The following is an 11,812-nucleotide window of genomic DNA, read 5'->3' as shown; positions in this document are numbered from 1 at the left end:
ATCGGTAGTGTGTTTATGAGAATTTATGTTGGCTAGATTGGAGAATGGGGTGATGGGACTTGGGTGATGTCATAAGATTGACGTCATCGGTTAATGTGGTACTGAAGCACAGTCAACTGTAGTATATACAGTCGCGAAGCTCAATACTTAATAAATATGCATCCATAGATAGTTGCTAACCACTAGGATCGCTACTATCGCCTCATCACAGACCCTTTCCCCAGCAGACGATGAAATGTATTGTACTTTCGATATCGTGTTCTTTTGAAAAAGTTAACACCTTCCTTCCACTATTGAAATATGAAATACATAAGATTTATATATTATTTTCATAAAGTATATATTATATTTTATAAACTCGCCTTCCTGGGTCTTTCGGAAGAAGGATAACTCTGACTTCTTTTTCTTACGGTTTATAGTACTACAAACGTCTCCTTGTCGCATATTATTATTCAAATTATTGTATTTTAGCCATTTACAGTTATTACAACCGATAAGGAACATTTCGCAGTTTACACAACGTTTCACAATAATGCGAAATACGACACAGTCAATGGCTTTCCGATTTAGATCAGGCCGTATAGGTAATGTATGTTCGGGTTTTCTATTTCAGTGTACGAAGCTCAGTGAAATATTATATTATAACTTTATTGCGTATCATTGTTAAGTTTTATTTAGTGTAATGTATCCATAAGTTCCCTTTACTTCTTGTTGCATAACATGTTGCAGAAATAATTATTACAAAACTGTGTTATTTTAATGTGAAGAGAATTTTACGCGTTAACATAATCTGTTCGCATGAACATTTTAAGTTTAGAATGGAAGCTATTTTGAGATTTAATAAAAAAGAATTTATATTGTGATTTTAATTTAGCACATCTACCTTCCTTAATTGTAGACAGAAAATTTACCATACCACTCCTATGAAATTAGTGTACGTACTATTGTGTTACTTCGTCTCTTAGGTAGTAGATAAATACAATAATTCAGTACTCAATTGTAGTATTAAAATAGAGAGAAATTGAATGTGCGGGGTATCATATATGACATTATGCTTAATTATAATGTATAATTGCGAATATAGGAATGTAAGTTAAATATAGTAAACATAACCTATACTTTCCATATGACGTAACATACATATGTAGTGGCAGGGCATTGGAGACCACAAATTAGACAGAAATGGTAATTGGTGCAGTAAACATAACCTATAATTTCAATATATCTAAATATTCATGCGGTGCAACTGAAAATTATTGAATCGTGCATAAATTAATGTACAAGAGTTTCGCAATATTTAATCGAAATGAAGGCAGGTATTACACATACGAACAACGTAATTTTCACACCAAAAATAATTTTACACCTTAACTCGCAAGGAATTATGTCTTAAGTGTCTCCTAATCATTGTTTTAAATTTTATTAATGCAATTACACTACATTTTTAAAGAAATATGTTATACTTCATGCATTCCAATTAATTTATGTGGTTGAAACGCCGCCCTTCGTGATCGGGTTAAGCGAGTCACATGGTCTGCCTCACGGCCTGTATTAGATCACGATGGCAGTGACACAGTCTATTGTTCCCAACGAGCTTTGATTGTTCCTAGTTCTCACAGCGCTCCAAGCGGCTAGCAACTATCGTGAGAAATGCAAAAAATCACCCCAAGCTTCGTGACTATATGTAGTTTATCATATGTAATCTCTTCGGTAATTATGCAGAACTACAGAGGCGATTTTGTTATTTTTTGTGGTTTGGTAGTGTTTAGTATTGAGTTTTGTTTATTAATACGTGTATATTATGCGTAGATCAGTTTCGGTTGAGGTAGAGTAGATTTTTTTAAATATGAAGAAGAATTGAACTTGTTTTTTTTCTCGTGTTTAGAAGACTATGTTGTTGAGTGCATAACTTTTAATGTATTGTGATTTGATTGGCTGAAGTGTTGTGTGTTCTTATTGGGTGATGACTTTTCCGGTATGATTGGATGGTTATGGTTAAGTGGTAGGTGTATGCAACGAGCTAGAATTTCTCGAAGACGTTGGCTGTATGATTGTATTTTGTCGTAGTTGATGCGTGTATTATTCTCATCTTGTAGGTGGTCTATCGCTGTGAGTTGTAATGATTGTAGAATTTCGTTTTTTATCTGTATAGAGTTGAGAGAGGAGGATATTGAATACTATTTCGTGAATCACGGTAATATTAAGGATGCATGATTTGCGAATTGTGTTGCCACAACAAATAAGACGGATCTGAACTTCCGTTGTGGGAGAGTATACCGGAAGTATGCGAAACGGAAGAAAGTTGGTCATTGTGGTACCTTTCTGGCACGTAGTAAACTTTAGTGTTGTGGACGCTTTTCGTTTGGTTGCGTCATTGGATATTTGGGAGAATATATGTTTAAGTGTAAATATCTAATGGAAGAGAGAATGTGTGCATTCTTTAGAGCAGCTGCAGCCCTGTATCCTCCGAATTATTAAGGTAAGGTTCATCATGTTCGACATTGTTTGACGAATTTGTGAAATTGATTCAGTCTTTGTGCGGCTATTTTGGTTAGGTTAGTTTACGTTATTGCTGCTTATATTTGTCCTCTTGAAAAAGGAGTGAAAATTAAGGTTTTTGATTAAAAAATATTACATTAAGTTATTGCGGTTTACGTTGTTTTCCTACTTTTTTTTTAGGTTTTTTTTTTAAAAAGAGGGTAAAAATGTAGGGCTTTGGGAAAGAATAAAATTTAAAATCGCTTCTGTAGCTGTTATGCATAATTACCATATCTTTTAATATCTAGAATGACAGCCATTCATTTTAATATAATTGAGACGTAGAAGTTTTGAAATTACGTCTATTGACCATAAATTATTGTACGAAGCATTTAATAAGCAATGGTGAGTCCTTTGAATGTCCTAAATGTCAATGTCATTTAAAAAGTGTTTTATGAATATCTAGGACCGAAAAGCGCTCCGAGCGGCGGAATTACGAGGGAACCACTTTAGACCCGTAATTCAAGCGCTATGCGCCAGCTTGAGTAATCGCGTAAGGAACGGTGTTGATATCCGTGCGGTTTTTTAAAGCAAGACGTAAAGCGCTGCAGCAAGACCGTTCGTTTATTACATTTGCTGCTTCACCGTCGCTGCAGCAAGCGTGCAGCAAATCAAAAGATCGCATTACGATGCACGATCCATCATGGCGGAATGCATGTTTTGGTCTTTTGCAATGTTTATTATAGCTAAAATCGTCTAGTAATAATAATTCTATGTCATTATCATGGAAGTCGAAACTATTTAACATGTTCGGTTCTTTTAAGGTTAAATTTATTATTGCAGTAATAGAAGCCAATATTAATTGTCCACCATTTTGCAGTCAGTTGACCTACTTACGTTTTTTTTCGGCCCTTATTTTGCTGCAGTAAAGCCTAGATCATATATAAAACAGATCGCTCAAGCTTATGTTAAATTTGGACGCAACTGGAAAATAACGGACGCTATGCGTCGCTAGTGTCGAGAAATGAGCTTGCAATAACAAACACTAGATGGCAGAGTACCTGAAAAGTACATAGAGTAATACGACTGTGGGAAGACTTTTTTACGTGATGCCACCTCCAAATTTCTTTCTCATTGTAAAGTGAGGTTATGTTACAATAAGACTTTGATGTGTCGCTAAATTGTAGCATACAGAAGCTTGTTTTACCCAAATTCATCAACACACATAGATGACATTTTGGTACATGGCTGATATAATGTTGTTTGCGTTCAATATATAATCTGTCATCATTTGATGTACGATATCTAATTGTTTTTAATTTTCAGTATACAATACCTCCCTAGCAACAACTATCACAAAATACTAAAAAGAGCAGATTTGTCTGCGTTTGTTGAATGCACATCATGATGCTCACGAAAAGGCACTAATTTATTTTGTGTGACCAAGATTATAATTTTTGAATATGAAGGAAAAGCAGGTATCCCTCTTCTGAAATTTATCCGAAAGGGGAAGAATTACAACTCCCTCCCCCTACACGTTTTCATTTTACAGGTGTATTATATGATGCGATATTGAAGCAGATAAATAATAACTGTACATTTCTCGTCCACATTAAATTCAACGTGTTCATAACGTAGACCTGATATATTGCTTCATGTAGGCTACACAGCTGGCAGTGTTCTTTTTACAAATAAGCGGTCGTACTAATCATTTTCTTTTCATCTGAACTATTGCTAGAATATGCGTTTGTGTTTTTATTTGCTCTGTATGTTGTTAAATAACTACTGAACATCGTCTTTGTTTAACAAATTGTTCTAGTATTCGTTTCATATCAGTCTTACGGTATTGAATTATGTCCATAACGTGGGCGAGATATTATCAGGCTGGAAAATTCGCTCTGAATGCATTTTTTTACACAATTTTCTAATTTTCAACAGATTTAAGATACCCTGTGCGGTTTCTCTGCCAATGCAGAGTTAATTGCAATATACGGTAATTCTGTTATTTTCCTGACACTTTTATATCCGTTCTCATAAACGTACTGATTTAGATTCTTTACCCTACTGTAGGTATTTTGCTCTCTACAAATCATCGTTAGTCAAATGAAATAGCCTATAATAGTTGTTTGTAACGAATTAGTAGACAACCTCAATCCCTCCTGACCGCCTCCCTTACGAATTTCTTTCTAACTTTAATCAAATTTACTTTATACTGGTCCTTAAATTACTGAAACTAGTGCTGAGGTAGTTACGGTGATTTCTGAAGTGAAAATAGTTCAATTTATAAGGGTGAAATCAAAAATAATTTTTGTAGCCTTTCCTTGTCCTTAATTGGAAATTTGAGTAACTTCATATGACGACAATATTTCTTCCTTCTTCTGCAGTTAACATAATCGCAGATGGACATTTCTAAATGAAGTTTGTTACACAGAAACCTTTGAGACAATATTGACACTTGAAATTCTTTATATAGTTCATCTATAAGAGTTAAACTAGCGCTGAGGTAGTTTCCTTCATACTCCGCTTATTCACCTTGCATACACGAGTCTGTAAACAGGTTAGGTTTGGTCAGTGCTGTCATGGTAATTTTTTTCTTGGCCATACACCCCACCCCTTGTTTTCTCCCTTGAAATATATTTTACTCTCCTCTCTCTATCTCTCCAATTGCCATTTAATTATTTTTTTTTAATATTAAAGAAGAAGTAAATAAATTGTTTTGCTTTACAATTTAATTGTACAAGTTTGATTTAAAGAATACACCATGTAGCACCACCATAGATGCACACTTGTCTCGATGAATCTTGGAGTGTATATTTGCAGCACTTCTTGTTTTTCAACCATTATTTTATATAATTCTGGATTCCAGTGCTGAAGAGGTGGATAATTTTTGTTTATGAACATCAAACAAAATAGGTACAGTAGGAACAGGAAGAGATGATCTAAGATCTGTATAGATCTCCACGTACAAAACTTAGGCACCATATGCCGTATGGCTCCTTACAGACAAAATTTTCATTTCCCCATACGATTAATTAAAAAAAATTGTAGGTTCCATACGATATATGGCCTCATGTGGCCTCCATGACAGCACTGGGGTCAGTTAGTTTAGGCACTTTTACACCTTGCATATACAATCAACTGCATCTCCACAAAAAAATTCCTTATAAATTGAACGGTTTTCACTTCAGAAATCACAGGAACCGCTTCACCCAGGTAAGTAGTTAGCAGTTAATCATTTCAAAGCTCTTGTTATATTATGAAATAGCATCACACAATGCTGCCAAAATAAATGTTCCCAGTGTTAAAATTACAGAGTGTAAATTTCGCTTAGGACAGTTTTTGCTCTGGAAAATTAAAGGAAACAAACAGTATATCAAACCAGCAGCTGAGACACAAAGCACCTGAAATTCGAAAGTGGTTAAAAATTTTTATATTTCGTTCTTTCTTATTTACCAGCAACAGAAGTACCGGTATCAGATTTTTTGCAGAGCTAATATCAGAGGCCCCTCCTATTAGAGAATGTTTTGAATATTATTATATTCTGGAAAACTACATTGGCACATCAACCTCCCCTCCCCCCGCCTGAATTCTGGGCTGAAGCACGAAAATTTCGAAATGTACAAACTACAGATGCGGCAGAATATTACCACAATGGTCTTCAGCAAGAATTTTGTAAGACATATCCAAATATCTTCATGGTCATTACTTACTTACTTACAAATGGCTTTTAAGGAACCCGAAGGTTCATTGCCGCCCTCACATAAGCCCACCATCGGTCCCTATCCTGTGCAAGATTAATCCAGTCTCTATCATCATACCCCACCTCCCTCAAATCCATTTTATCTTCATGGTCATTATATGTATTAAAATAAAACATATATTACATGTGAAGTACCTACTAAAAATGAGAGAAATAGAAATGGGAAGGACAATAAAAAAAGTGGAATGGACAAACACTAAGAAACTATTCATCTTGAATCAGTATGAACAATAAAATACTTTTTTTTTTTGGTGCTAGTGGTATAGAATATGAAATTAAGTTGCATCAATAAGTTTTTCGAGTTTAGCATTACTTTAAGTATTTATTGTCCCCCTGTTGGAAAGATGGAATTACTTTGTTTGAAACTTGATGAAATTTTATTGTACCTTAACTCAATTTATTAAGGTACAATAAAATTCAAAATAATAACTGCAGGCCATTTTAAAATAAATCTGTTGGATGTAAATTATTTCTTAATTTATTAGGACCATAAAGGTATTGTTACAAGCGATAGATTGAATCATTTTTATCTTAATAATTTAATGTAGGATGATTATTTCGGGAATTGTTATGCTCTAAATTGTGAGGATATTTTAATACTTTTTTAAAATATAAATTTGGAATATGTTTCCAGTTAGTAAAGAGTAATTCAGAGAGACAGAGGTCTCAAGCATATTTAATGACACATGCCAGAATTATTAAATATGAAAAAAAGAGTTCTTGCACTAACATACTGTTTATAAAGTAACCAAATCTTAAGAAATACAGTATATGTACTGGTATTCTATATAAAGGCATAGGAGTGAATATAAATCTGTTTTAAGGAATTCCTATTTAATATTCCTGCTATAGGAACATGACAAAATAAATACAACGCAGCATGGAAGCTAATTCAACTTTATCGAGTATTGTTGATGAGATGTGTTATGAAGGTAGACCGAATCATTCAATATAAATGTATAAATAGGACGAATAATAATAGATTAATTTCAATGTATGTAGTATCAAAACTGAAAGTGGTAACTAGTCTATGAATGATGTCTTAACAAGTATAAATAAAATGGACTCTTGACAATAGACACACATTTGGCTTCAATAATAACTAGGACTTCAAGGAATTTATGGTAGCTCACCTGTCAGGCAAAACTCTGAATAGTCTGCATTGTCGAACTATAGAAGCGCGATTAAAAAGTATTTTTTTCCCTACCCATTACATATGATTGCTTTTTTCAAGTCCCGGTAATAACGTTATTAAATTAATTATCCCACATATTTGGGTGGTGCCTTTCTCTTTGTTTCTGACTTAATTTATGAGAGTTTCTCTTTTACACTTCAATAGAGAAAAACAACTTTCAGTGGACAATGAACGTGTAACTCTAATGGAACTCTAAGAACCACAGCATTAATGTTTTCTTCTTTTCTTTCATGCCCTTTAGTTTTTGTTGCAGATAACATCATGCTATTGGATAATTATACATGCACCTTTCTAATAAAATTGGCATATATTTCACTGGTCTCAGAAGTAAAATTAAATGTATAATAGCTTCTCGGTGCAAAATATTTACTGAAAATTATTGTAGGATTTGAATAGAAATGCCACTTCTCAGGCAAGGTTATTCGTGGATGACTGTATAATATATATAGAAAAAATTAGTGATAAATCTTGTATCACCGCCTTGCAAAACTAGCTTGACGTTATTGAAAACTGGACTACAACAAATAAAATTAAAATCAATGTGAGCAAAAGTAAATCAATATGTATCCTTCTGTAAAACACAAAATTAAATTCGTCTCATATACCAATTAAATGGATCACCAGTGCCACAAGTAAACACTTAGGTACTGTATATATTTTAGTAACAAACTGGTTGAAATAAGTCACTAATATTACAAGGATAGCCTGAAAACACTACATTTCTTTATGCGTATTCTTAAGAAAGCTAACTGAAAGTCAAAAGAATTAATGTACATAACCCATGTTCGGTCCACTGCTGTGGAGTAATGGTAGGCACATCTGACCGTGAAATGAGTGGGCCCGGGTTCAAATCCTGATTGGGACAAGTTACCTGGTTGAGGTTTTTTCCGAGGTTTTCCCCAATTGTAAGGCGAATGTCATGTAATCTATGGCGAATCCTCAACCTCATCTCGCCAAATATCATTTCACTATCACCAATCCCATCGAGGCTAAATAACCTAGTAGTTGATACAATATCGTTAAATAATCAATTTAAAAAAAAGACGTCAGATAAGCAGAGGAAGTTACAAAAGCTTGTGGTGATGAATTTAAAGTTTCCGTGATGTTCAAGAAAGGAAAGTACTACAAATGGGAGGAAAAATAGATAGCCTATATTGGTATATTCAGCACATGATATTACACAGGAGATATCACCACATATGGTTGTAAATAACCAAGAACATTTTAAATCTGAATGTGTATTTTAGTGTAATCAAGTGTTGCTTTGTATAATAAGAACTGTAGGCACTGTGTATAAATCTCGATATGCATCTGAAAAAAATAGTAATGAACTTGGCAGAAATGTTCGTGTGTCACAATATAATTCGTAATATTTTATTTGTTAATGGCACTGTTATTTTGATTAAAGTATGTCAGCAGTTACATGTACTACACAAGTGTCTTAATTCTTTGGAAAACAACTATTTATGTCATTTGGAACAATAATATGAATATTTTCCATTTTGGTAATAAATTAAGTGGCAAGAAAATGTTCGTCACACCATATAATATTTCATAATTTTTACACGATTAATTATTCCTTTTCATTAAGATTTTCTGTTTATATTTTGGAATGCTTACGTTAAAAGACAGTGATGTCTCTTTCATAAACTCTTAAGTATTTAATTAAATATCCTGTGAAGATCATAGTTACTTCGAAAATGTTATGTGTGTCACTATGGAATGACCCATCAGTATTGTTAGTATTGTTACAAATTACAAAACCTGAAACTGTTAAAATGGGATCAGGAGTAGTAACAAAAAAATGTAATGTTGTAGGCCTACATCAACATGACTATTTTAATCCAGTGTCTAATAGTTTTTAAGATTTGAAGGCCTTTTGAGGTAAACAGTATTGAAAATGTGGGGGAGGGGTATTTCTTGGTAATGGATTAGGCCTGTATATTTTATATTATTAACTATATATTGTTAAAGTACCTAGTAAATATCGTAATATGTATATTATATAATACTGTAAACGAGACATCACAGGCTGCGAACTAGATTATTCTTGTTTTTGTATAATTATACGAACATGTATGAAATAAACAAGACTACTATTGCTTAGGTTAGGATAGTATTACTTATATATTGTAATCAGGCTATATGCACAAATTTTCCAATATACTACTATCATAACTAAATAGGTAATGTTAACATTAATTTTCATACGTTTTTGTGGTGCAAGTTAAAATAATTCAAAGTAAAGTATAACGAAACTCCGACAACATTATAATTATGAACGTCAAATTCTCTTATTTTATTTATTTTTCAGTGTTTGGTCCCTTATTTCCCATTATTCTTTGGATTTATCTTAGTAAAATATCAATTAACGGATAAATTATGTTATACACTCAGTTGATAATATAAATAATATTCACGACAAATATATAAAAACAGAAGAGATAACGAATCATAATTTAGCCGACCGATAACTTTATAACATGGTCTACATATTCTATATTCTATATTCTATATAGGTACATTGGCTTTGCGCCGAGAGATTGTATTGCATTCTATTCAATACAAAGGCGTACTTTATCTTATCTCTTCGCTTCGCCCACGTGACAACTATATTTAGCTCCCTCGTTCCGAACTTGCCGAGGTCATATAGGCCAATAATATTTATCCATGGTCATCAGTTGTCGACAGTACATACGAGATAATCTCGTAAGCAGGAAATAATCGATTTAGACCGACCAGACCGGTTCAGAGTTCGTGTCTCGTGATGGTGTTGGTCGTTGTGCCATCTGTTGACGATTATTGAACTACATCAAGCCGGCCTCGACTGCAAACCCTAAAGCCTATATAAAAGAGCTATCTGTTAGTATATATGATCTAGGAGTAAAGGTATGAAGCGCTTTAAAAAAACGCACAGTATTCTGTTTTGACTATCGAGAGTCGATTCTAACTACAGAATTTCTGTTTACACTTGCTGTGTATCGACCGTAAGCAACGGTATCGATACATGTTTCAAGTAAATGTTTTAAAATGTCGAGAATTAATTAAGAAGTTCGATCGTCCGATGCTAATAATAAGTTTAAGGGTAAATGAACATGGTGTGTTTGATATGCGAGAGCCGCAGCGTGAAGAATCCTGGGAAATGCAAGTGCATCGAAGGAAAAAGTTGAGGTTAGCCTAGCCATTCCATAAACACTGGTGATGTTGACGGTAACTACAGTGAAACAAACAGGTTCCGTGACGTTTGGCACACTCCATTTGACTTAAGGAGCTTAATAATAATTGTATTAGTGTGAATTTATTGTGTGGTTTGGTGAAGAAGAGTTTTATGTGAAAACCAGAAGAAAAGACAAGTAATTTATTGTGAGCAACTTATTCAGTGTACAACTTGTGACTTTACTTCCCATATAATGAGCTCTCATATCACTAGAAGCAGGTTATATATTAACAGTATTCGTTTAGTAGCCTATATGGTCTACGGTCTTTTGGTAAAGGTAGATGTGCAGGGAAAATGATCTGTTCTGTGTTGAATATTCCCCAATCACCAACAAAATTTTCTGTTTATAATAAAACTCTTCTTTCTGCTGAGGTCAGCGAGGGTAGCATGCACAATGCAGTGAGGGAAGCTATTGGGCTCAATGTAAATAATAATAGCCTAATGATGATGATGATGATTATGTCAGAAACATTGCAGCAGCTTTTGGTGGTAGTGGCAGAAACGTGGCCATACTTCATTGAATGGCATTGTATCTGCTACTTAATTTGATACTGGGAAAGTTATAGATTTAGAGACATTGAGCAGGTTCTGCTACATTTGCAGCACATCCCCACCCCTCCAGCATAACTGCAAAAAAATAATTATGAAGGGTCAAGTGGGGGGATGGTGTAATCAAACTATTCAGGTGCTCACTTGGAGATAGAAATGTTCGTTGCACTCGGTACCTTGGAGGTGGAGACTGCAAGTTGTAAAAGAGGAATCCTATGGACCTAAATGTAAAACTGACCATATCCAGAAAAGAATGGGAACGTAGTAAAAGAATATTCTGGGAAAAAGCTTTAGAATGGGAGAACATTAGGTGGAAAAGGCAGCCTCATAAAAGCCCAAATTGTTAAAATTCAGAACTATTATGGTCTAGGCATCAGGAGACATTCAAACAATCTGGGTGCCACGAAGAAAGCTATTTGGGCTACTTATTTTCATAAATTGTCCACGGATAGCTCTCCCCAACATGATCTCTGCCCTAGTGGTCCTGACGGCTGGTGTAAGTATAATCGTGCTGCCATTACAGGGGTTGTACACAAACATAAAAATTCATTGTCAGAATCTGTCATGATCACAAGCCCATATTCAGAGCTCTTTTCAATGAGGACCTATTAAA

This window comes from Periplaneta americana, chromosome 14 (assembly GCF_040183065.1).
Source record: "Periplaneta americana isolate PAMFEO1 chromosome 14, P.americana_PAMFEO1_priV1, whole genome shotgun sequence".
In the NCBI taxonomy this organism is placed as follows: Eukaryota; Metazoa; Arthropoda; class Insecta; order Blattodea; family Blattidae; genus Periplaneta; species Periplaneta americana.
The sequence above is the reverse complement of the archived record's forward strand: the minus strand, read 5'-3'. Positions refer to the sequence as shown.